At 37.8% G+C, this 23332-nt stretch overlaps 1 long non-coding RNA gene across 1 annotated transcript in view; it reads left to right on the top strand.

Moving 5' to 3' along the window:
* Window positions 1-22669, top strand: part of LOC144378376 (uncharacterized) — a 31278-nt gene extending 8609 nt beyond the window's left edge. Inside the window, exon 2 of the long non-coding RNA XR_013440037.1 lies at window positions 21623-22669. This is a non-coding gene — a long non-coding RNA (uncharacterized LOC144378376). The remainder of the gene's footprint in view (window positions 1-21622) is intronic.
* The last annotated feature ends 663 nt before the right edge of the window (window positions 22670-23332 follow it).

Genomic DNA, 23332 nt, shown 5'->3' with positions numbered 1-23332 from the left:
GACTCCTTTTCCTATACCCCCGTTGAAGACATAAGATTTTACCATGAATACCAGGTCAAACTCATAGAAGCAAAGACCTTCCCAAATACCAAGTCCCCTTATAGTTGTAAGGTCTCAGTCTGTCCACTCTGGGCTTCTAGCAGTACAGCCATTACAGTTTGGGTATTTCTACCCTGGTCCTAGTTTCCATGGAGACTTCTGCTGGTGATTTCCTGCATCAGCAATTTGTGACCCTCTGTGTTTGCCTGCCCAATTTGGGGGACAGCAGTTTGCCCTGTAACCTCACTTCTCTTATGGATCTTGTGTGAATTTTTGTGACTTGTAAATTTTCCACTTTGTTCAGTTTTGGACCTGTTTGGATGGAGTAGTGATGTCTAAGCTCCTTACATAAAGAAATGAAAACCAGAAGCCTTTTTTTTTTTTTAAACCAAAGCTTCATGATATTCAGTGCACACTGGATTTTTTTTTTTTAAGCACTGAGTCACATGTGATTTTTTTGTGATAAAAGATTCCAATTGAATTTACTCAGCCTATGCTGAGTTTGTCCAGGCTTGATTTGGTATTTGGCTCTTAAGCAGCTTCATGACTATCAATGACGTGAAAAGCAAAACATTAACTGGAAAGGGTTTCGTGTTACGTTGGCAGTCAGTGTCAGTTACCCCACTCCACTGGGTGGAACTCCTAATGTTGGAGGTGGCCAGGATAAAGTCCAGTACAATCCATTGCGCCAAAGTGCCCTCTACACTCCTAGTGTGCCTATCTTCCTCCAGTTATCAGAGCAAAATTATTCCTTAGTTTCAAAACATCTTCTGTAGGCACACTCAATTTGAAGTGTTCATTTTGAAACTAAGAGTTTCTACTATTTCATTGTACCTACAAAATGGGATAGCTTCTGACATCATTTTGGTCAAAATTTTCCCTTAGGTTTTCTGTTTCCAAAGCTAAGATCAAATGTCATGAATAGCCAGACATTTCTTCAGAAAGTATTTCCAACTCTAGATGTCTATTACTTTAAAATATGTGTATCGTTTGAACCGACACTTTTCTGTCTAGTAATTTGCCATAAGGAAATTATTAATCCTAAGGAGATAAATACTTAGCTGAAGATGTTTATGGCAGTGCTATTTATAATTGTGTTGTTGAAAAGAGCTTGTTTAATGTAGAAGGTGGTTAAATATTCTATGACACCTCCATAGAAAGGAATCCTATGCCACCATTAAAGATGATGCTGCAAAAGAATATTTATTGACATGTAAAAATGTGATAAATTTTAAGTATAAGAATTTGGTTATAATTTGGAAAATATAGACATATATGCATAGAAAAAGACTGAAAAGCTAGAGAACAAAATACCAACTGCTTTTAGTTCCTGGGTGGTGGAATTATGAGTTCTAATTTTCTCTAAGTTTGAATTCATTTTGCAAAGAATGAGTAGTAGTTATGTATTTTAAAAGAACTTTTTTTTAAAAAAATCACTGCCACTGTTGTGAAAACCACCATCAATTTTTGTGCTCTGAGAAATATGCAAAGTATTATAGAAACTATATGAACTACGAAAGAAGTACATACAAAGGTCATTCAGATGGTGCAGAATTATAAAGCAGTAGCGTAACCTTGCTCCAAACAGGTTTAATTTTATTTAAAAAATCGATTGAAGCAAATTTGTATGTTGCAAAATATTTTCCTATTGATATGGCTCTTCTGACCAATGTTTGATGGTACTGCTTAATTTGCATTAAGCACTACAGCGTTGTGCTACCCCAGTCTTCAACCCAGGACAGCACTTGTACCTCTAACCATGTTCTCCAGGGACATGACACAGAATTTTTGGACAGGTTCCTTCAGAGAGCATGGTGAGTAAAAAGACTCTGTAGCCAACTCTGTAAGTGTAGAAATTAGCAGGCAAGCTTTAGGTAGGGAGGGAAGTATGAATGTGGCAGAATGAGGAAGGGTCATCACAATCTCCAAGGGCAGACATTAACGTGCGTCTCCTATTTGCTGCTTCTCGGCATGTGGGAACAGAGCCCTGAATATCTAGTTTCAGGTCAAGCCTCTTGAATGTTAAACACATTTTAAAAATCTGAAATCCCTCTATAGGTTATTATATTTTAAAACCAACCATTTATATAGAGAACATTAAATTAAAAAATAAGTACATTCTACCCAAACAAACTCCCTAGTGACTTATTTTTCTCAACATAGAATTCCAATTTCTGATAACTTTTGGTACACATATTGCACGTTCATTTTCTGTACAAATTCACTTAAATACACCCTTAAAATTTAAGCCACAGATGGACTATCAAGAGAATAGCTGAAAGTCATTTTCAAAGTTGGAATAAGCCCAAGATAGAGAATGGAAAAACCCAAGTTTCTATAGATGTTTTCCAAATTTTTTAGAGTTCAGGATCATCTTATTTAATTCCCAAAGCAGCAATTCCTAGCAACATAGGATCCCTAAACTATGCAGAGGAAATGATTCAGAAGCAAAAGGGAATAAATCATCCCATGAATAATCAGAATTAACCTCAGTGTCAGTAGGTGGCATGCACGAACTCACTTATTTGACAAACATTTATGGAGCACCTGCTCAGTAAATCATGGGGCTCAAAGATGATTTCCTGGAGGCAATATGATTCAAGGCTATTCATTCTGTATGTGTCCTCTTTAGCTTATAAGCACTTTCTATGTGCAAAGTCAAGTTCGAACAAATGTCAAAGGCAGCAGTGAGAAAAATGCAACATAGTGTGAAGGTGTGGGTGTGTGCATGTGTGTTTGCGTATGTACTGGTGGGAGAGGTGCTCCCAGAATTTAACTTTTCTTTCTTTCCAGGTCTCTCTGCTTCAAGAGCTGGAGGAATGTTGCAATCATCTTTTTTCCTGCCAGCTCTCCCTCTTTAGCCTCCACCCTCTTAAGCAAACTCTGGGGCTTGGGAAGACTTCTTTAGCTCTTCTCAGGATAGGCATGGGAAAGAGAAGGCAAGCACCAGAAAAACAGGTTGCTGATGCCATCAGGGACTCCTAGCAACTGGTGCCGTCAATGCACAGCAACTTAGGATGTTAGGCTGTAGCAGTCCTTGTATTTTCCACATGTGGTGAGAAGTATAGCAAAGTTTAGAACTAAATGAGGGAATCTGGTTTTCTACTCTCTGGCTTGCTAAATGAGAGAATCTAGTTATTTTGCTCTCTGGCTTGCTAAGTCTTAACTCTGTAAACACCAAAATTATTCTCGTGTTTCCTCTCATTAATATTTTTTGTGAACTATATTCTATTTTCTTCCCTTAGAATATACAGCATATTCAATAGGATATAATGTGATGTAATAACTATAAGGAACTAAGAAAGTCAAATGACACTAAAAAAAGATCACCTTAGAAGTTGCTATGATTGTTTATTTCTAATTTTTTCCTATAAGAGTATGGACCACAAAAGTCAAAAAATCCAATTTGTAGATTATTTGGGTTGTTATTATTTGAGACACTGCATTGTTTGTGAACTCATAAACTTGATGTATAAGTATTTTCTGGAATTTGAAGAATGATTTCTTGATTTAAAAAGGCTCAAAATATTTTTACTTTCTTTTTTAGATTAGATTTTTTTTTTTGCTTTAGAGCAAATCATTGAACAGTATTCCAAACAAGTTATAAAGAAAAAAATATTTGAGTCTGAGCATTAAAAATGGCATTTTCACATTAAGTTCATAAAATGAATCATTAGGCCAAAGTTGTTCTTATGTGATTAAGCTGTGCTCCCTAAACTAACATGGACTGAAAAGAAAAAAAAGAAGAAGAAAGAAAGAAAAGAAACAGGAAGAAAAAGAGAGGCAGGCAAATAAAAGAGGAATGGTTTGAGAAGAAGCTAATCAAGTAATTTATCTACGGCTCAACAATAAGCAGACAGCAATCCAAGATTCTTATTTTATAGGTGAAAGTTTTCACTGCTTCCAGCACCTCTAGTGTGCTTTGTATTTTACATCGTTTTAAGAACCATCCATTCCCAGAGGATTGAGAAATACAGCTGGTTTGGTCATGCTGAATCAACATGTGCACATGTGTTCTCACAAATCTCCATGTAACCTTCTCAGACAAGGCAGAGGGTGCTGTACTCAGCACATCCTTCAAATTGCTATCTAATGATGTCTTAAAAATGATGTGCATTGTTTTTTGTTTCGCCTGTTCTCAGTACTGAGAGCTGTGGAGATAACTATTTCTGGTGACAACATCTGTTCTCATTAAAGAAAAGTAAAGTGTTCTTAAGACTCAGCTAGGTGTTTCATTAAATGTGATCTATGCTACAAGGTATAAGGTACATCATTTATTCACCTTGAGATGTGATTATAAATGTGTATTGGTGTGTTGTCTAACTAATAGAGTGCACTAAAATAGGATCCTTCAATTTAAGAGGCATTTCACTACAGGTTTCAGGAGAGTTACATATCTCAGGAAGTGTTTATAGCTTCAAAGGCTTTCTCTCTTTTTTAAAATGCAGTAGTATACCTTGAAAAGTGTGTGTGTGTGTGTGTGTGTGTGTGTGTGTGTGTGTGTAATAGGTGAATAGAATAAAACAAGATGGGTCTTACAAATACTTGGGGGTCATATCACATGAGGTTTCTTCTAAAAAATGAGAAGTAAGATTGCCTCTGGCAGTTAAATTTTAAATCAATTCATTGCCAAGACATGCACTCAGTCCCCTTAAAGATAAGTGTGCTCCCAGGCTGTAGTGTGTGAGTCATGAGAAGATAGAATGCATAAGTGACCAAGGAGCCAAGTTTCTGTGCTCAGAAATCATTCACTCTGCTGACACAGAGGCCGAGCTTCCCACGGACTCCTGCCAGGTGACTGAGCACAGCAAGAACACTGAGGCAGACCTATTTGGGGAAGATGGGGGACTCCTCCTGCAGCCTGCTTTGCCTCCAGTCACCCTTCCTGGCCCACACCTGCCCCCAGAGGCCTTGATGAGCCTTCCTTAGACATTTCCCCCTCCCACTTTCTTCTTCATTCAGGGTCAGCTCACATCATGGTGCAATGGCTCTCACGGCCCTCCCTGGTTCGCTTCCCTAGTAAAATCCATGCATGCTCTATCCCACGTGTGCTTCCAAACTTACACACAGATCAAACTATAACTTATCTGATTAATTAGCACATGGTACATTAGTAGCTAAGACCAAAAAAAAAAAAAAAAGAAGAAGAAGAAGAAGAAAAAAAAAATGTTACTCTCTGAAAGAGATTGGTCAGCTCAGGGAGCTCTGAAAAGGGTACAGAAGCACAGCTGGACATGCTCAGCTCATGTCCAGAGGAGAGAATGCCAAAATTCCAGCCCCAAAACATTCCATTCCTCATTGTGAAATGGCTATGTCTGGTGCCATTAAATATTTAATCCATCTGACTAGCGCACCTTGCTCTGAGTTCACGCTTCCCGGCTGATGTTCAGTTGACTTTTTTTTATTTCCCACCAGGCCTGTCTTCAGACAGCAAATGCATTAGTTACATGGGGGTAGTCCAAGACGGAATTTTGGAAATTTATAGAACTTCATCGCAGAGCCTCAGCACTCTGACTGCCAAGTAGTCTAACACCAGGAGCTGGATCACTGGATACTTGAAGAGGGAAAAAGGGCAGCCTGGTTTCTGTAGGGGTGAAGAGCTCTGCAGATGGTGTCTGATGTGTATTCAGCAAGTAGTGGATCCTGCAGTCATTCATGTCATTGAGTTAGGGGTGGAATTTTCATCTAGAGAGAGAGATGATAAAGTTTCTTTCCAATGTTAGTACATTAGTCTCTTAGGGCTGGCATAGCAAAGTACCACAAATTGGATGGCTAAAAACAACAAAAAATTTGTTTTCTCACTGTTGTGGAGGCTATAGGTCTGCAATCAAGGTATCACCAGGTTGGCTCTTTCTGGAGAAAATCTCCTCCACGTCTGTGTCCTAACTCCTAGTAACTACAAATAACCCTTGGGGATCCTTGACTTGTCATCTCACTCCAATCTCTGTCTCTGTCTCCCTGGACATTCTCCCTGTGTAGCTCGGTGTCTTCACGTGGCATCCTGCTCCAATACTCAGCTTAGCTATTACATGTGTAATGAGCCTATCACCAAAGAAGATCACATTCTGAGGTCTTATGAGGTCAGACTTCAGCATACCTTTAGGGGGAACACAACTCAACTCATAACCATTAGATTTGACGATTCTACAAAATATCCCAAGAGTACAGTTTCATAATACATGATAAACAGAAGTTAGTATGTGATCAAGGAAGTCACTAACATCATAGTTTATGTTTGTTCATATTGACTAACCAGAGGAGAGGCAGTGTAAAACGGAAGGAGGAGGAGGAAGAGGCAGAAGAGGAGAGGCAAAGTGTAGAAACAGAGGCCAGGGAAGGAAGGGGGCCAAGGGCATTCATAGCTAATTTGTACATAATAAAGGATGTCCTTGCTGCCTCTGAACTCTTGGCAGCTTTAGGTTGAGAACTGTGTCCTGGTGTTCTCTCATCCTGAACCATGGCCTGGTTGGACACATACATTTTGTCCAACAATCCACCTCCTCACTTTTTCTTCTTCCTCCTTTTCCTCGTATATTTTGTCCCACCGATCCTGCTGGAATAACTGGAGCAAATGAAATGCACCTACTGTTCCGGACATTCAGAAGGTAGAACATTTCAAGTCTTCACATTCACATTTTCTTGCACAGTTAGATCGTTTGCTCTAGGTTAGCCTGTTAACTATGGGCAAAATACACCAACTGTGTTTTCTCTATTTTGTGTCATTAACATTTGACTTTCTGCTAATCATTTAAATGTGTGCCACTGGAAAATACAGCTTTGTAATTGCCTCGGTATTTACATTCCTCGGGGTTGAGACATGGCAATTTGAATGATGTTGTTTAAGAATTAATAGAAATAGACAAAAATGACCGAGGATTATAAAGAGGCCAGTGATTTGGGAAACTCTTCTCCAACAATCCCTTGTGTTTGGTTGGAGTGGGGGAGAAAGAAAGGAAAGAAAAGCAGCTGTTGGATGCTGTAAGCGACTCTGCATTTATGGAATTTTCCACTATGTAGTATGTATTCAGGTCACATACACAGTGAGATTTCCTGCAGTGACAGTACAGATAAAAAGACTGTGCAACTTGGTGATAATTGTGCTCCATTTAGGCAAACCACGAACTGCTGCATTTTTATAGCAATTGTCTCAGAAGCATGAGAGATGCTTTTGAGGGCATGTTTTAAATATGGATTCATTAGCACCCAAAGAACAACAGGGTGCAATTTTGAAACACATTCTAATGAGAAACAAGCATTGACAGATCTTTAGAGTTCATGTTTCCATATGCTTCACAGCCATCAGGTAGTAGCCATTTCTTGGTCAAATTTAGGAATAAGTAAATCTTTTCCCATTTTCTAGGTGTGGCTTTCTCGGAGCTTCATAACATATTTTAAATAGCCGTCTTTTCCATCTATTATTATTATTAGAGTAGAAGGGTTAGTAGCTCCAACACAAAGAAGGAAGAGCTGAGGAGGAAAAGAAATATCAGTACAAACCATTTTTTTAAGGACTTACAATCAAAATGAATGATTGCATACTGTTCATGAACTATCTGTGATTCTTACTACTCCTAGTTGCTGAGCATCAATGTTATCTAATGATTTGTGGCATATCTGTTGGACTTTTAAGTCTTTCTATAAGATAATCTCCATGGTATGCAATTCTGTTTGTAGAAGCTTTGGTTTTTGACTCACTGCATATTGGCAAAGCTGCCTTGAGGCTATAAAACATATGAGAACTAGTACAAATATGTTAGGACTGGTGCAGCAAGAAGTCAGCCATCATAAGGGAAAGATGGACATAAATGCTGACGCTATCAAGCAACTGGAATGTTTCTTATGATAAACAAGATAGAAAATGTCTAACTGGCTTGGATCCAAAGACGTAGTGGTAAGCCAGACTACTTCTGGAAAGATGCCTTTGCAAATAAAATCATCATTAAAAATGCTATGTAAATGTTGCAAAGTGTGAATTTAACCAAAGCTGAAACAAATCTAAGATTTTTTTCTTCTTTCTGTATATAGGTTTTCTCTAGAAAGAGACAGGGGCATGCCATCAACAGAAGGAACTCTAAGGAGTACCAGAGACCTGGACTCTGGTCCTTTCTTGGTCTCACTAGCTCAGTGAGTGTAATACTCAGGTGAATTCTTAAATAAAGAACAAGACCCATTGAGCTTACTTCAAGTAAGACAATGATGTCTATATGGGTAAGCATGAAAGAGAAAGGAAACAAAAACTCAGAAATTGAGGCTGATGGCTCTCTCTGAGCTCCATTCTTCAGTATCTCATGGCATCTTGAGTCTTTTCTGTACACCTATATCAGAAAAGAGATTTGTTTTATGGTTCTTGAGGCTGGAAAATTTAAGATCAGGTGACCTTAGAGCTCAGGCAGAAACCTGCTGCAGGGTCAGGGCCAGGCAGAGCACCCCTACCAGGGCAATACCTAGTGGAGCTGTGGGAGGGAGAGGTGGGATTGCCATTGGGACCCCAGAACTGACAAGGGTGTATCCTTTGAAATCTAGGTGGAGGTCTGCATGCCCCCATATCTCTTCCATCATGCATGCCTGCAAAATTAGCACCACATGGATGTGGACACTGCTTTTACTTACAAGTGTGCCCTCCAGAGTGGGAGTGGACACCAGGGGCCACTTGATGAATGACACCTGTCATCATCCTAATCTCTTTAATAACTAGTTGCTTGGGCACACTCTTGCATGCTTTTTTACCCTTTACACAGGCTGAGAAAAGTCCATTTTTTTGGTCGTATTTCCCTTTCAATTATAAATTCCACCTTTAGAGTAATCCCTTTATTCTGTATTTCAGCATAAGTGGTTAAAAGTAACCACACAGCTTCTTGCGCACTCTGCTGCTTCGATATTTCTTCCAACATATACACTAGTTTACTAAACACTCTTTTTCTGCCTTCCACAAAACTCTACATGAACACAATGCAGCCAACTTTTCTGCAACCTTATAATAAGGATGACCTTTATGTCAGTTCCCAAAAAGATAGTCCCCATTTCTATCTAAGATCTCATCAGACTTTCCTTTACTATCCACATTTCTATCAGCATTTGAGTCAAAACCTCTTAAGTAAGCTCTTAAAAATTCCAAGCATTCCTTAGTCTTTTGTCCTCTGAGAGCTCATCAGAATTGGCCTTAATGTTCCATTTAGAGTCTTCTGTACTTTTTTGTAGCCTGATCACCAAACTTCTCCAATCTCTGCCTATTATTCAGCTACAAAACCATTTCCACCTTTACAGCTATTGTTATAGCAATGCCCCACTTCAAACCATAACACTCATTCTCCAAGCATTTGCCAACAATCCAGGTTGATGGTCAGGTGTCTGTTGCCTTCACTCTATTAATTAGAAAAATGAAGCTCAAAGATGCAAAGATGCATGCCCAAAATTCACAAAATTAATAATAAGAAGAAAACTCAATCCCAGCTCAACAGATTCTAAATTAATTTTTTTACTACCCATATCACATTTAAATCCAAGTCAAAATGAGTTTTCTTTCCATTTTGGAAGAAAGGAATGAATAGTTAAAAGCACCACAATTTAAAAATAAACACTCCAAAATTAGACCTAATATCTGGTCTCCTTAGCCTATTAGAGAAAAATCTGTATCAACAACCAAGTTATCCAGTGTATTTAATCTTGTTTTCATGTTTAAGATGTCAATGTCCTTTCCAGTCATGCACCTTTCCTTGGATATGATGGTCAAAGAATGGAATTTTGTCTGTTTTCATTTTTTCTCTAGAATATTGAGATAAAAATAATGGAGCACTAGGAGTCAAGGGATTTGGGCAAATAGCCCATGCTATGCAACTATCTAACTGGTTATGACATTGGTCAACTTCCAAATACTTGACACCAAAAATGTTTTGAATTTCAGAAATTTTCAGATTTTGAAATAGCTGTATATAAATGGATAATAAGATATCTTTAGGATTGGATCCAAGTCTAAACATGAAATTTATTTATGTGTCATAGGTACCTTACACACATAGCTTGAAGTAGTTTTATGCACTATTTTTATAATTTTTTGTATCAAAAAAGGTTTCACGGTGTGGGTTTTCCACTTGTAATTTAATGTCAGCACTCAAAAAATTTTAGATTTTGGAGCATTTTGGACATTAGGTTTTTTTAATTAGGGATGCTCTACTTGTGGTCCCACACTAGTTAGCAAATAGCAACACTTCTGAGCCAATCTACCTCCTCTTCTGGGGTGTAACAACCACTCATGGTGTAAAAACTGAAGGGTTAATGGCAGAAACATGATGGGCCTCCCAGGATCCTGTTCCAACCCATAGCTGCCAATCATTCTGATTGTCAGGAGTCAAGTCATAATGGTTATTATACTTGAGATATATATACATCCTCCATTCATCAAAATGTGGGCATATAGTATTCCTGTTTGTAGTGTATATAGGTTCACTGTTTGGCCCAGTTTAAACTTAAAGTAGACTCGAAGTTGGTAAATTATTTAAGGTTCCTATCAGGCTTTCAGCAAATGAATTAAATGGCCTTATCCTTTTTATTTTTATTTTAGATAAAAATGACAGTACAGTGTATTTTTATATATTTTACATACATGGAGTGCAACTTATTCTAATTAGGATCCCATTTTTTGGTTGTACGTGATGTGAAGTTTGGTCATGTATTCATTTATGAACATAATGAAGTGATGTCTGATTCATTCCATTCTCTTTCCTATTCCTATTCCCCCATCCCTTCCCTTCATTCTCCTTGTCTAATCTACTCTCTCTTCTAATTTTAGGTCCTAGATCCATTTTAAGTTGAGCTTTGTGCAGGGTGAGAGATAGGGATTCAATTTTATTCTGTTACAAATGGATTTCTATCTTTCCCAGTACTATTTGTTGAAGAAGGTATCTTTTCTCCAATATATGTTTATGGTGCCTTTGTCCAGGATGAGATAACTGTATTTAGATGGATTTGTCTCTCTATTTGTCTTCTATTCTGTTCCATTGCTCTTCATGTCTACTTTGGTACCACGTTGTTTTTGTTACTGTAGCTCTGTAGTATAATTTAAGGTCTGATATTGCGGTCCTCCTGCTTCACTTTTCTCATTAAGGATTGCCTTAGCTATTCTGGGCCTTATTTTTCCAAATGAATTTCATGATTGCTTTCTCTATTTCTATGAAGAATATCATTGGCAATTTAACAAGAATTGCATCAAATCTGTATAGCGTTTTTTATGGTATGGCCATTTTGCCAATATTAATTCTGCTTATCAAAGAACACAGGAGCTCTTTCTATTTTCTAAGGTCTTCTTCAATTTCTTTCTTTAGTGTTCTATAGTTTTCATTGTAGAGGCCTTTCCCCTCTTTTGTTAGATTGATTTCCAGGTATTTTATTTTATTTTCTTGTGGCTGTTGTGAATAGGATAGTTTTCTTAATTTCTCTTTCAACTAATTCATCATTGGTATATAGGAACACAATTGACTTATGGGTGTTAATTTTTTTATCTCACTACTTTGCTAAATTTGCTTATGATTTCTAGAATTTTTCTGATAATATTTTTGGTCTTCCATGATCATGATTTCAGTGAATAGGGATAGTTTGAGTTCTTCTTTCCCTATTTGTATCCCTTTAATTTCTTTCTTCTGTCTAATTGCTTTGGTTAGAGTTTCAACGACTGTGTTGAATAGAAGTGGTGAAAGAGGGCATCCCTGTCTTGTTCCAGTTTTTAGAAAGAATGTTTTCAGTTTTTCTCCATTTAGAATGATGTTGGCCATGGGTTTAACATATATAGCTTTTACAATGTTGAGTTATGTTCTTACTATCCCTAGTTTTTGTAATGTTTTGAACATGTATTTTGTCAAATGCTTTTTCTGAATTTATTGAGATGATCATATGATTCTTGTCTTTAAGTATATCTATGTGGTGAATTACATTTAATGACTTCTGTATGTTGAAACAAACTTGCCCATGGAATGAAACCCACTTGATCATGGTGCACATATCTTTTAAATATGTTTGTGTATGTGATTTGGCAGTATTTTATTAAAAATTCTTGCATCTATGTTCATCAGGGATATTAGCCTGACATTTTCTTTCTTTGATGTGTGTTTGTCTGGTTTTGGTATCAAGGTGATACTAGCTTCATAGAATGAGTTTGGAAACGTTCCTTGCTTTTCTATTTCATGAAATTGTTTGAGGGAGATTGGTGTTAGTTCTTCTTTGAAGATCTATTAGAACTCAACTGAGAATCTATTCAGTCCTGTGCTTTTCTTTGTTTGTAGGCTTTTGATGGCATCTTCAGTTTCATTGCTTGAAACTGATCTGTTTAAAATTTTTATGTCCTCCTGGTTGAATTTGCATAGGGCACATGTTTCTACAAATTTGTTGATATCTCCAAGATTTTCTATTTTATTAAAGTATAAATCCTCAAAATAGTTTGTGATTATCATCTGTATTTCAGTAGTCTCTGGGGTGATATTTCCTTTTTCATTATAGACTTTTAGTGATTTGAGTTTTTCCCCCTTTCTCTTGATGAGCTTGGCTAAGGGTTTATCAATTTTATTTATTTTTTTCTAAGAACAAACTTTTGGTTTTATTGATATTTTGAATTTTTGTTGCTGTCATTTGTTTCAACTTCATTGATTTATCTCTGATTTTAATTATTTCCTGTCTTCTACTGCTTTGGGTGATTTTTTTTCCCCTAAGGTCATAAGATGTAATTCTAGTTTTTTTTTTTTTCGTCACTTTCTATTTTTTTAATAAAAGAACTCAATGCAATGAACTTTCCTTTTAGAACTTCCTTTATAGTATGTATTCCAGATATTTTGATATGTTATATCACTATTTTAATTTACCTCTAAGTATTTTTTATTTCATCCCTGATTTTTTTTGCTATTCATTATTCATTCAATAGCACCTTATTTAGTCTCCAGATATTAGAGTAGCTTCTATTTTTTTTAAATTTTATCACTGATTTCTAATTTCATCTCATTATGATCTAATAGAATGCAGGGTATTATCTCTATATTTTTGTATTTGCTAAGCATTGCTTTGTGGCCTAAGTCATGGTCTATTTTAGAAAATTATCCATGTGCTGCTGAGAAGAAAGTGTACTCAGTCATCAATGGATGAAATATTCTATATATTTCTGTTAAGTCTAAGTTATTAATTGTCTTTATTATTTCTATGGCTTCTCTGTTTAATTTTTGTTTAGAAGATCTATCCGGTAATGATAGAGACATGTTAATGTCACCCAGTATTATTGTATTGTGATCTATTTTGTTTTTGAAATTGAGAAGGGTTTGTTTGAGGTATATATCATTATTTGGGTCAGAATTATTTACAATTGTTATACCTTATTGATGTATCATTCCCTTTACACAGTATGAAGTGACATTCTTGGCCTCGTCTGAATAACTTTGGGTTGAAGTCCACTTTATCTGATATGAGGATAGAACTCCCCTGCTTGATTATGAGGTCCATGTGAATGATATGATCTTTTCCCATTATCTTACCTTTAGTCTGTGGTTGTCTTTGCCTATGAGATGAGCCTTTTGGAGACAGCATATTGTTGGATCTTGTTTTTTAATCCAATCTGCCTGTCTGTGTCTTTTGGTTGAGGAGTTTAGGCCATTAACATTCAATGTTATTAATGAGAATTGATTTTTATTTTCTGTCATTTTAAATTATTGCTGGTTTTTAATTTGAATTTGTTTCTCCTTTGATTGACTATTCTTCTAGTGTAGCTCCTTCTTTTGCTGGTTTTTACTTTTATTTTTCATATCCTCTTCATGATTTTTTTATTGAGTATGTTTTGTTGTATGTGCCTTCTAGTTCTGAATTCTTTAATTTTTGTTTATTATGGAAGGTTTTTATTTCATCATCAATTCTGAAGTTTAATTTTGCTGGCATCCATTTTCCTTCAGAGCTTAGTATATATTTTTCCTAGACCTCCTAGCTTTTAGGGTCTGGGCTACGAAATCTCTTCTTATATGACTTATCATTTTTCTCTGGCAGCATTTAAAATTCTATCCCACAATGTCAAACGGTGAACAGGGAGAGAACAAAAGAGATGTATGATGTAATGGTTATGAGGAAGGAGGAAAGAAAACAGATATAAAAAATTAAAAGAAGAGTGAAAGAGAATAATAAAGTTTGGCTGTTAGCAGAAAAAAAAAACAAAGAGAGAATCAGAGGAAGCAGATAAGTGACAGAAAATATATATATAAATAAAAATGAAAATAAAATAATACAAAACAAAACAAAATTATATTAACTGAACATTCTAGATCTTAAAGACGGAGCCATAGAAAATAGCTGCCTTCACAAAATGCTAGAAAGGAGAAGAAAGAAACAAACATGTATATGTGTAAGTGTCCATGAACCATTCAGTTAAACAAAGAAAAGAAAAAAATTGTCAATGAAATGTTAAATAATGGTTTCTGTTGTAGCTCAAAATATTTTTGGCCTTCCTTCTTAGCAGTGTTAGGTGAGGTGAGGTGGCATTTGATGTCTGCTCCATCTTCTGTAGGCAGAGCTCCTGGAGGTGGGGTTTAGGGCCTAGGGAGGCTCCAGGTTCTTCACTGAATGTTAATTGGTCTGAAGATTTTAAATCAGTGCACCTCCATGGTCCAGCAGTTGCTGATCCTTGCTGGGAGTCTGCACCCAGGGATCTCCTCTGGGTTCCACACATGTGATGGAGGAACCACTCCTGTATCTCTGTTGTCACCTGTGGAGTCCAAGTTTCCTGGTCTTTCTGGTTCAGCCTCCAAATTCAATGAAGCCTGACCCCATCCTTTTGAATTTCAGGCTGGGTGGGTCCCTCTCATCTGGCCCTGCAAGCAGCCAGACTGGAGGAGAAGGAGGGGAGCCAGGTGGGTTTCCATGACCTCTATTCCCCCATGTAAACCCCTCTCCACATCTGACCCTCTCTTGGTCACTTAGGCACTCTCTATGTCATGCAATCTGGATTTTCCAGGCCTGAACCTTGGGCCCAGCTTGGCTTTGCCAGGAATCAGCCTCCACAGCTACCAGTCCTCACAGAGTACCTGCAAAATGTCCCCTTTGTCTGTCCACAGGCAGCTGCAAGAGAAGCAGCCCCTCTCCCCCACAAGGATGTAGTTCAGCATGCCTTCAGTCTACTTGGGCAGTGCCCTTGATCTCTGATCTCTCTGTACCCAACATGCCACAGACCTCCTAAAACTGTGGGTTCCTTTAATTCCCTTATCCCTCCACTGTGCTCACAGGGGGACCACTCTGGCTGGCACTGGCATACCAGTAGTGTTGCTGGGGATTTCTTCCTTATTTTATTATAACCAACTTCCTGAGTCCCTTATCTGCTTTGAATATCCAGTATTAATTTGCTGTAAATCCCCTTTTTATATATTTTCACCCACCTTGCTGAGAAGTGGCCGGTCTGCTTTCTTGGTTTCATGCCACGGGGCAGTCAGGAAAGTGACCTCCTCTATTCCACCATCTTCCAAGAATCAGCCTTATCCCTTTGAAGAACAGGAAGGCAGGAAAATGGGGATGGGGTTGTAGTACTTATGTTCTTGTTTGCTCTCCGAGGTGTCAAGAGCTGTAAGTTGAGTGAGTAAATTCACATTCTTTGAATCACTCTACTTAAAAGCCAACTTTGCCTCATAAATGTATTTAGATAATGGCTATCCTTTCTAAAGCACTAGAAAAAAAAAGCTTAAATTATATCGGATATTTAGCACATTTCAAAATCACTGAATCAGATTTAAAGTGTGACTCACTTTATAAAATTTCCTGAACCAACATCAATTTAAATATTAAGGACCTTGACAATTGCAGGGAAAGAAGTACAGAATATCTAGCAATTTATTCATAAATTCCAGTCACTTCTGATTTTAAAAGGCCGTTCTTATGACTTCCCATTAAAGGTCTCCGTCTCCACAGTCCTGTTAAAACTCATAATTCAATTATTATAGGACTAAGAATGAAGGAGCAATTTTTAGATTATTTCATAATCTAAAATTTCAAGTTCCCAGCAAATGTCAGAGCTTGTGTTAGTAGTCTAATGCTGCTTCTGCTAAATAATTGAGTGTTCCTTTCATCTTTCTGAGGTGGCACACTCAGCTTCCTTGCTAGTTTCCCTCATGGTAGCAAGATGGCTAAAGAAGCTCTTGGCTCTTAAACCCAGTCATTTCACCTCTAAATTTTCTTGCACTGTCTCATACATAAGTTTTTAGGGGACACCTGGTATCTAAACCATAACAGAAAAAGAAGAGTCAAATGATGAGCTAAGATGGGTCAAGATATATCCAGCAGGTCTAAGACTGGGGTTAACCTGCCTTGAGCTTTGAGCTTCGTGGAATAGTTTGTTCAGTTAAAAAAAAAAAAAGGCAGGGGTGATGTAAATGTCTGGTACACAGAACAGTTTTGTGGGACAGACATCATCATGTATCCCAGTTTATAACAGAGTAGACTGTGAGTTGACATGGCAAGCAAGGTGCACAAGGATAAGCCAGGCTCAGTTCTGGGGCTATGATGTGAACCCAGTCTGGCACCTGTGTTGTCCCTGTGCACTGTGCTCCATGTCACACACCACATTTGCTCACAGGCTTCCTCTTCACCAGTTTTCCTTACCATTTGGAAGAATTCTGATATTTGTGAGTAATCTAGTCCTGATACACTTCCTGATGCCAACTTCACTGGCCTTTGTGCTTCCCTGTGGCCTCTCATTGTCTTGGTCTGACCTCCAATAACTATTCCGGTGTTGAGCATTTGGGTTCTAATACCTTGTGCTCTGACACAACCCCTCTCCCTTCCAGCCTTCCCCTCCCTGCCTTATTCCCACCATACCTGTTCTTGAAGCTCCTCAAACCGCTAAACCTTGTTTTTATCTAGAGTCTGCTAGAATTTATGGATTTGATGGTGTTTCAAATCTCCAGGCAAACCTTCTCTAAAAGAGAAGGAGGTGGAAGCTCAGAATACTGATCACAGTTAGGACTCAACCACAGGCCCCCTCTTGGTTCCCAGTCTGGGCCTTTGTCTTGTTTTGTTTGCCTTATTGTGTTCCTTTAGGTTAAGTCTTTTCTCTCCTGATGGAGATTTAAAAATACACTGGGCTGGAACAATATTTTAGGATATTAGTCATTTATATTTAAGTGTAATACAATTTATCTTTGAAAACGATTTTGCAGTGTGTTATGCTATCACCAGGAGAAGGATATAGTGATGAGAAAATAAGAAGCCCTTAGATAAGATTTAAAAAAAAAAAAACTTTGTGCAGATTTTCCTACAGAGAGAAAGTAAATTATCAGAGTCAAGTGCTTATACTCGAAGAGTTTATAGAATAATTGAAAGATAGCTGAAGTTCTCTAATATAATTTTCAAAATAAATGTTTTTTAAAAAAATATTTTTAATTGTAGATGAACACAATGTCTTTGTTTTTATTTATTTATTTATTTTTATGTGGTGCTGAGGATCGAACCTAGCACCTTATACATGCCAGATGAGTGCTCTACCACTGAGCTATAACCCCAGCCCCTCAAAATAAATGTTTTGTGAGTTAACTTTTAAAAAATAAAGCATCAAGATTTGGGAATAAGATGTATTGCATTTTACTAGGTAACTGATCTCTAGGAGGCATTGCTTGAGTTATTACTTTGACATTAAAGCAATCAGCACACTTTGCTAAAGGTGCTCTATGCCTGAAAAACAGGATTTCCTGAGATAAGACTGCTTAGTTTTATTAATCTGGAATTATGTACTTTGATAATCTGGAGATGAGACAAACATGAAAATGCCACTCTTTTATAATACACTAGATGGGTCTTCTTATTTATGTTGACTGGCTTGATAAGACTCATATTGCCTCAGACAGTGATAACCACCTATACAGAAATGACCTTCAAGAAAACATGGAACTATTGATTAACAACAACAACAACAAAAAAGAATGATCTGGTATTTAGGATAAAAAACAATACCCTAAATGGTTTAATTTATTGACTATCCTACCTCTTCCAAGGCAAAATTTTCCTGCCTAATCAAGCCTTCCAGTTTAGTATAAGGCAATGTGATAAGGATTTTAGAAGAATTTTTTTTGTCTTTAAAAAAATCTTCGTAAATACCCATTGTCACTCTTAATCAAGGAACAAAGAGAATCCTAAAAATTTTAAATGTTTTAAATTTTACCTAGTTACCGTGACCTGGGAACAAATCTTCCACCCAAATTTCCCATTGAGGGAAAGAGGAAAGAAGGAAAGAACATTGGGGCATGGTATGAAAATTCTCTCTAATTGTGACTGCAAATGCAGATAATTCAGTATCTGAATAAATATTTCCCTGTGTATCACAGGGAGAGGAATGTAGAGAAACAATTTTTAAAACTTCTACCCTTCATAGGAGTTGTCTCAGTGGTGACATGCCAAAAGTGGCCATCAGCCTGGCCCAAGGACATGTGTGCTGTTTGGCACACTGTCCTATGGTCAGTGGTCTTTATAGGGCCTACTTGACCTGCACCTCTAGACTGTGAGAGCATCACACACATATAAATCTGTTACTGAACTAGCCTATCTTTGGATCATACATCTTGTAGACAGTCCTTGGGAATTATAGAAGGATAGTCATCAAAAAATCAGAAATAAGATGAGCCAAACTGTTCTTTGAGAATTAAAGTAAGAAATGAATCCAGCATGATTTGGAGAGAGATTTTTAAGTCACATAAAAGTTGTAAAATTTGCAGTATATAAATCAAGTCACTTACACCCACTCTAAAGCAAAATAGAGTCAAGAGGTCATGAAGGAGGGGATCCCATTCATGCACATTTTCTTGATAACAAGAACAATCACAAAAAGCTCTGCCCAGACCCATGACCTTGCACAATAGTCAACACTGCCTTACATGAAAAACTGCACCCTACACAAAGGCTTCTTCTGCAAAGGTACCTGCCCAACCACTGCCTGTTCGACCTTGGACTGTTGCCACCCTTGTCATTAGTATTTGTGGCCAAGGAAATTGTTATAAAACAACTTAATGTAACCTTCCTCATTTTACCTTTAAAAATCCTTATCTTGCCAGGCATGGTGGCACATGGCTGCAATCCCAGCAGCTGGGGAGGCTGAGGCAGAAGTATAACTAGTTCAAAGCCAGATTCAGCAATTTAGCAAGGCCCTGAGCAATCTAACAAGACTCTGTCTCAAAATAAAAAAGGATTGGGGATGTAGCTCAGTGGTAAAGCACCCCTGGGTTCAATTCCTGGTACAAAAAAAGAGGAGGAGGAGGAGGAGGAGGAGGAGGAGGAGGAGGAGGAGGAGGAGGAGGAGGAGGAGGACAAGGAGAAGGAGAAGAAAATACTTACCTTCCTTTGCCTTCCTGGGTACACCTGTTCCCCACCACCATGATTGTTCATCATGGCATGAAAATCTTAGTTGCAATCCTCTGTCACTCCCAAATAAACTTTCCTTTGGAGAGCCCCTCTCTCCACTGCTAATGTTTTGATTGAAAAAATCAAATGAACCTGAGTTGTACATGTCCAAGCACTGGCAAGAAGTGGATCTATCCAATCTACTTGATCAGTATCTTCCTATTATGTTCAGGGTCCGGCAGTCTGTCAGTGTTGATGCTTGTTGCACAGTCTGTTCACACAATCAGTTCCCCTAGTTCTGCTTCCTTTTCCCCAAAGTAATGCCTCATGTATTTTGCATTAGTCAAACTGACTTGAATGTAAGGTCTCTTTGACATTTCCATTTCTCTTTAAAATGTAATAGGCTGGCATTATGTGTTTTCATCTCATGATCTTTTTAGTTTTGTTAGCATAAGGTAGCATTTGTGGCTCACTGATGAATTACAGAGATACTATGGTCTGAATGTGTTTCCCCCAAATTTGCAATGAAACCTAATCCACAATGTGACAACATTAAGAGGTAGGCCTGTTGGAAAGTGACTAGATCATGAGAACCAAGCCCTCATGATTGGGATTAGTGAGTTTAAAAAGACACACTAAGAGAGAGCTAGCCCCTTCCACTCAGTGATGATGTAAAGAAGGCACCACTAGGAAGCAGGAAATGGGCCATCACTAGACCCCAAGCCCATGGGACTTGAAAGTTGGACCTTCTAGACTCCGAAAATATGAGAAATCAATGTTTGCTGTTTTTAACCTACCCAGTTTACGGTAATTTGTACACTAGCCTGAATGAACTAAAATAAGAGCCTACAAGTCTCCTTGAGAGGCAGTAGATTCACTAGCAGGGATAAATGCTTCCGGTGAGGACCTGTCTGGGCAGCCATCCAGCCCTCTTCAGGCACTGTCCTACCCATTTCCCACAGGCTCTGTGCACTGCCTCTCAACCAGCCTCAGGAGGGATACCATTGCTGATGTGTTCATTTCCTTGGGGAGTCTTTCAAATATTTCATTTGAAAGTTCTTCCTCTTCCAGGAAAGCCTTGCAGTGCCCAACTCCATAGATGCGTGATGACTCCACCCACAACTAAGGGAGGATGTCAAAAATGGTCAACCCAAGGAAAGATGTGATCTGTAGGCTTAAATGATCATGACACCTTTTACTAGGAGTTCTATAGGCTTAAATCTGGCGATCTATAGACTTAAATGACCACCAGGGAACAGGTGATCTATAGACTTAAATGATCAGAACACCTTTTACTGGCAGTTCTGTGTGCATGGATAACAAGTAGACCTTCATTCCTTTACAGAATGCTTTATTTCAAAGAACTCATCAACTTCAAGATTTCTCACTTAACCCTCAGGCTTTCTTGGCTAAACAATTCTATAGCTGTCACACCAAATTCATCTTTAGAGCTAAGAAATCCAACAACCTGGTGCCCTTTAAAAAAAAAATTGTGACAAGGACCTTCATGAATTGTCTTTATTTTGTTAGCATTTGTCTTCCTAATTTTGCTTTTTGTATGTAACCAGATGTTTCAAAAAATATTAAATGATCAAGTTAGTGTCAAATTTTCAAACACAAAGTCAATGTAAGCTTCATATCATATCATTTCGTAACCTCAGTTAATATTGCCTTAGTAATGCAAAGGATTTAAAAGACAAATATGTTCATCTAAGGTGAAAGTACATTTTTTAAAATAAAGAGATTTAGGTGCATATTTCACCTGGAGCAGAGTTCCCATGTGGATCACTTGATTTCAAAATTTCAGGGCTGCTCCTGATCTATCAATCATTAACTATTGTGCTTTACTGAAAAGACTGTTATATAACAGGCTTTCCCTGACTACTAAACTGATTGATTTGGGGTGGTAAGTAGGGAATATTTCAAAACATATTAAATCTACTGAATTCAAGTAAAATTACTCTGTAACATTTCAAGGTCTTGTGTCTCACAAGGCATCTATACAAATTCATTTCATAATTGGAGAAGAGTAGTGGACTTCTACTAAACCAATGGAACTCAAGCTTTTGATCGTCTGCCATGTGCCCAGTATTGTGGGAGAAACAAAGGACAAAGGAACTTCACTCATTTTGCAGAAAAAGTGCTCTTGGAACAGATGATGTGATTTGAGGGTGGGGGAGACTGTGGTCTCTGAGTCTGTGGAGGTCGGCCTATCATAGCAATTCATATTTTTGTGTGTTTTGTTCCTCTACAGATGATGACAGTCATGGAGAGCAGGACTCATGTTCACTTACAGTCTGTCACCCTCAGTTCTACCGTACCTCCACTCTCCATTGCTTCTTGGTACAATGATCGACTTGAATAAATAGAGGAACAAAGAAGAAAGGGATGCGTAGAGATTGAGAGCTATGCTACTTCCATTTCCTGCTACAGAACAGAAGCCAGAAATAAACCTTCCAGGATCAGTCTTCTATTTTTTTTTTTTTTTCCTGAAAAGAGTGGCTGAGTGATCAATGATTTTTAACTTCTTGGAAGTCACAGTTCAGTGGCCTCTTTGTGGCCCAACAGAGCCTACTTCCTCCCCTTTTCTTCCTCATGCTTGTGGAATAACCAGGTCAACTTCCATGATTAGATGGCTGATCAATTCCAACAAGTAGTTGATACAGCTTGTAAAAATAGCTATACCGGGCTTGTCAGCAAAGGTTAAATTTCAAGGAAGATGAGTAGTGCCAATGAGTCAGCAGCTCATGAAATTTAATCAGTTAAGCAGGTGATAATAAAGAAAGGTGATTGATTGGTGGTAACCAAAAGTAGGATATGGTTATATTTCCATATAACATGTCACCCACCAGGAAAAGGGAGACAGACATGAACAAGCAGGATAATGTGCCAGTGGATGTTTAAATGAAACAATTTTTATGGATATTATGTTTTAAAATAATATACTGACTTACAATTGTTGAAATATAAGTGGAAAAACTAATTTAATGACTTCTAGATAGAAGAGGAAACATGCTGATAGAGAAGTATAATTTGTCCTCCAAAATTCTATTACTAGAATTTTATTTTCTTAATAATAAATTCCCACAGCATTTGGCATAGTCTGCATTGGGATTAGCATGTAAATTCAATTCTAAAGCTAGAAAGAATAGTTTATTTTCTGTTAGGGTTTCTGTCTGATCAGTAGATTTTAATCAAAATTCATGTATGATAAATGGTTATTTTTCACTTGATAGCCATTTGGTTTAAAGACCAGAACATTGTATCTTTAAGAAATAAAAAAGGAGTTGATTCTGTTGAACACCGCTGGCTATTTTTTTTTACATGAAGATGTAACTGTGCCTACCTGCAGTTGGGTTGTCGCTGCTCACTGTGCACTTTTCTGTTAGTACCCAGCCAAAAATTGTGGGAGGGAGGAATGAAGATCAAACCCACAGTTGGGAGGGTGGCTAGCATGAAATGCTATGTTTATACCAATACCAGCCTTTAAAAAAAATGTTTGCATATTTATGGCAAAGCTCTTTGGATTCACTGATCAGCTTCCCTGTCAAGAGGTGATGTTTATGCTTTTTATTTTTATTTTTTGTCACTTTTTAATACCCTTAGCATTAAATACTTGTCATGCACTTGTAACTATTGGTCATAGTACTTATTAATTAGGCCTAAAGGGAGACCCCCTTTCAGCTGGGCAAGAAGAAGTAGGAAGGGAAGTGACCTTAAGACCCTTAACCCCTCTACTGCAAGGCACCCCTTCTACCAACCAGGGCTCAACTAACAGGGCGCTTCAAGGTTCACAGAGCACAGCATCAACCTGAGATGTTTTACAGAGGAAGAAACAGACACCTAGATCTAAAGTCCCTCTCCCAGGGAAACACAGAGCCAGCCAGAGGTAGAGACCAAGTTGAAGCCCAAGTCTTTAAGCCCTTTCCACATACCACTTGGCATATCCGAAGCAGATAGCAGA

The sequence above is a fragment of the Ictidomys tridecemlineatus genome, chromosome 6 (assembly GCF_052094955.1).
Source record: "Ictidomys tridecemlineatus isolate mIctTri1 chromosome 6, mIctTri1.hap1, whole genome shotgun sequence".
In the NCBI taxonomy this organism is placed as follows: domain Eukaryota; kingdom Metazoa; phylum Chordata; class Mammalia; order Rodentia; family Sciuridae; genus Ictidomys; species Ictidomys tridecemlineatus.
This window is presented reverse-complemented; position numbering and strand designations above follow the sequence as displayed.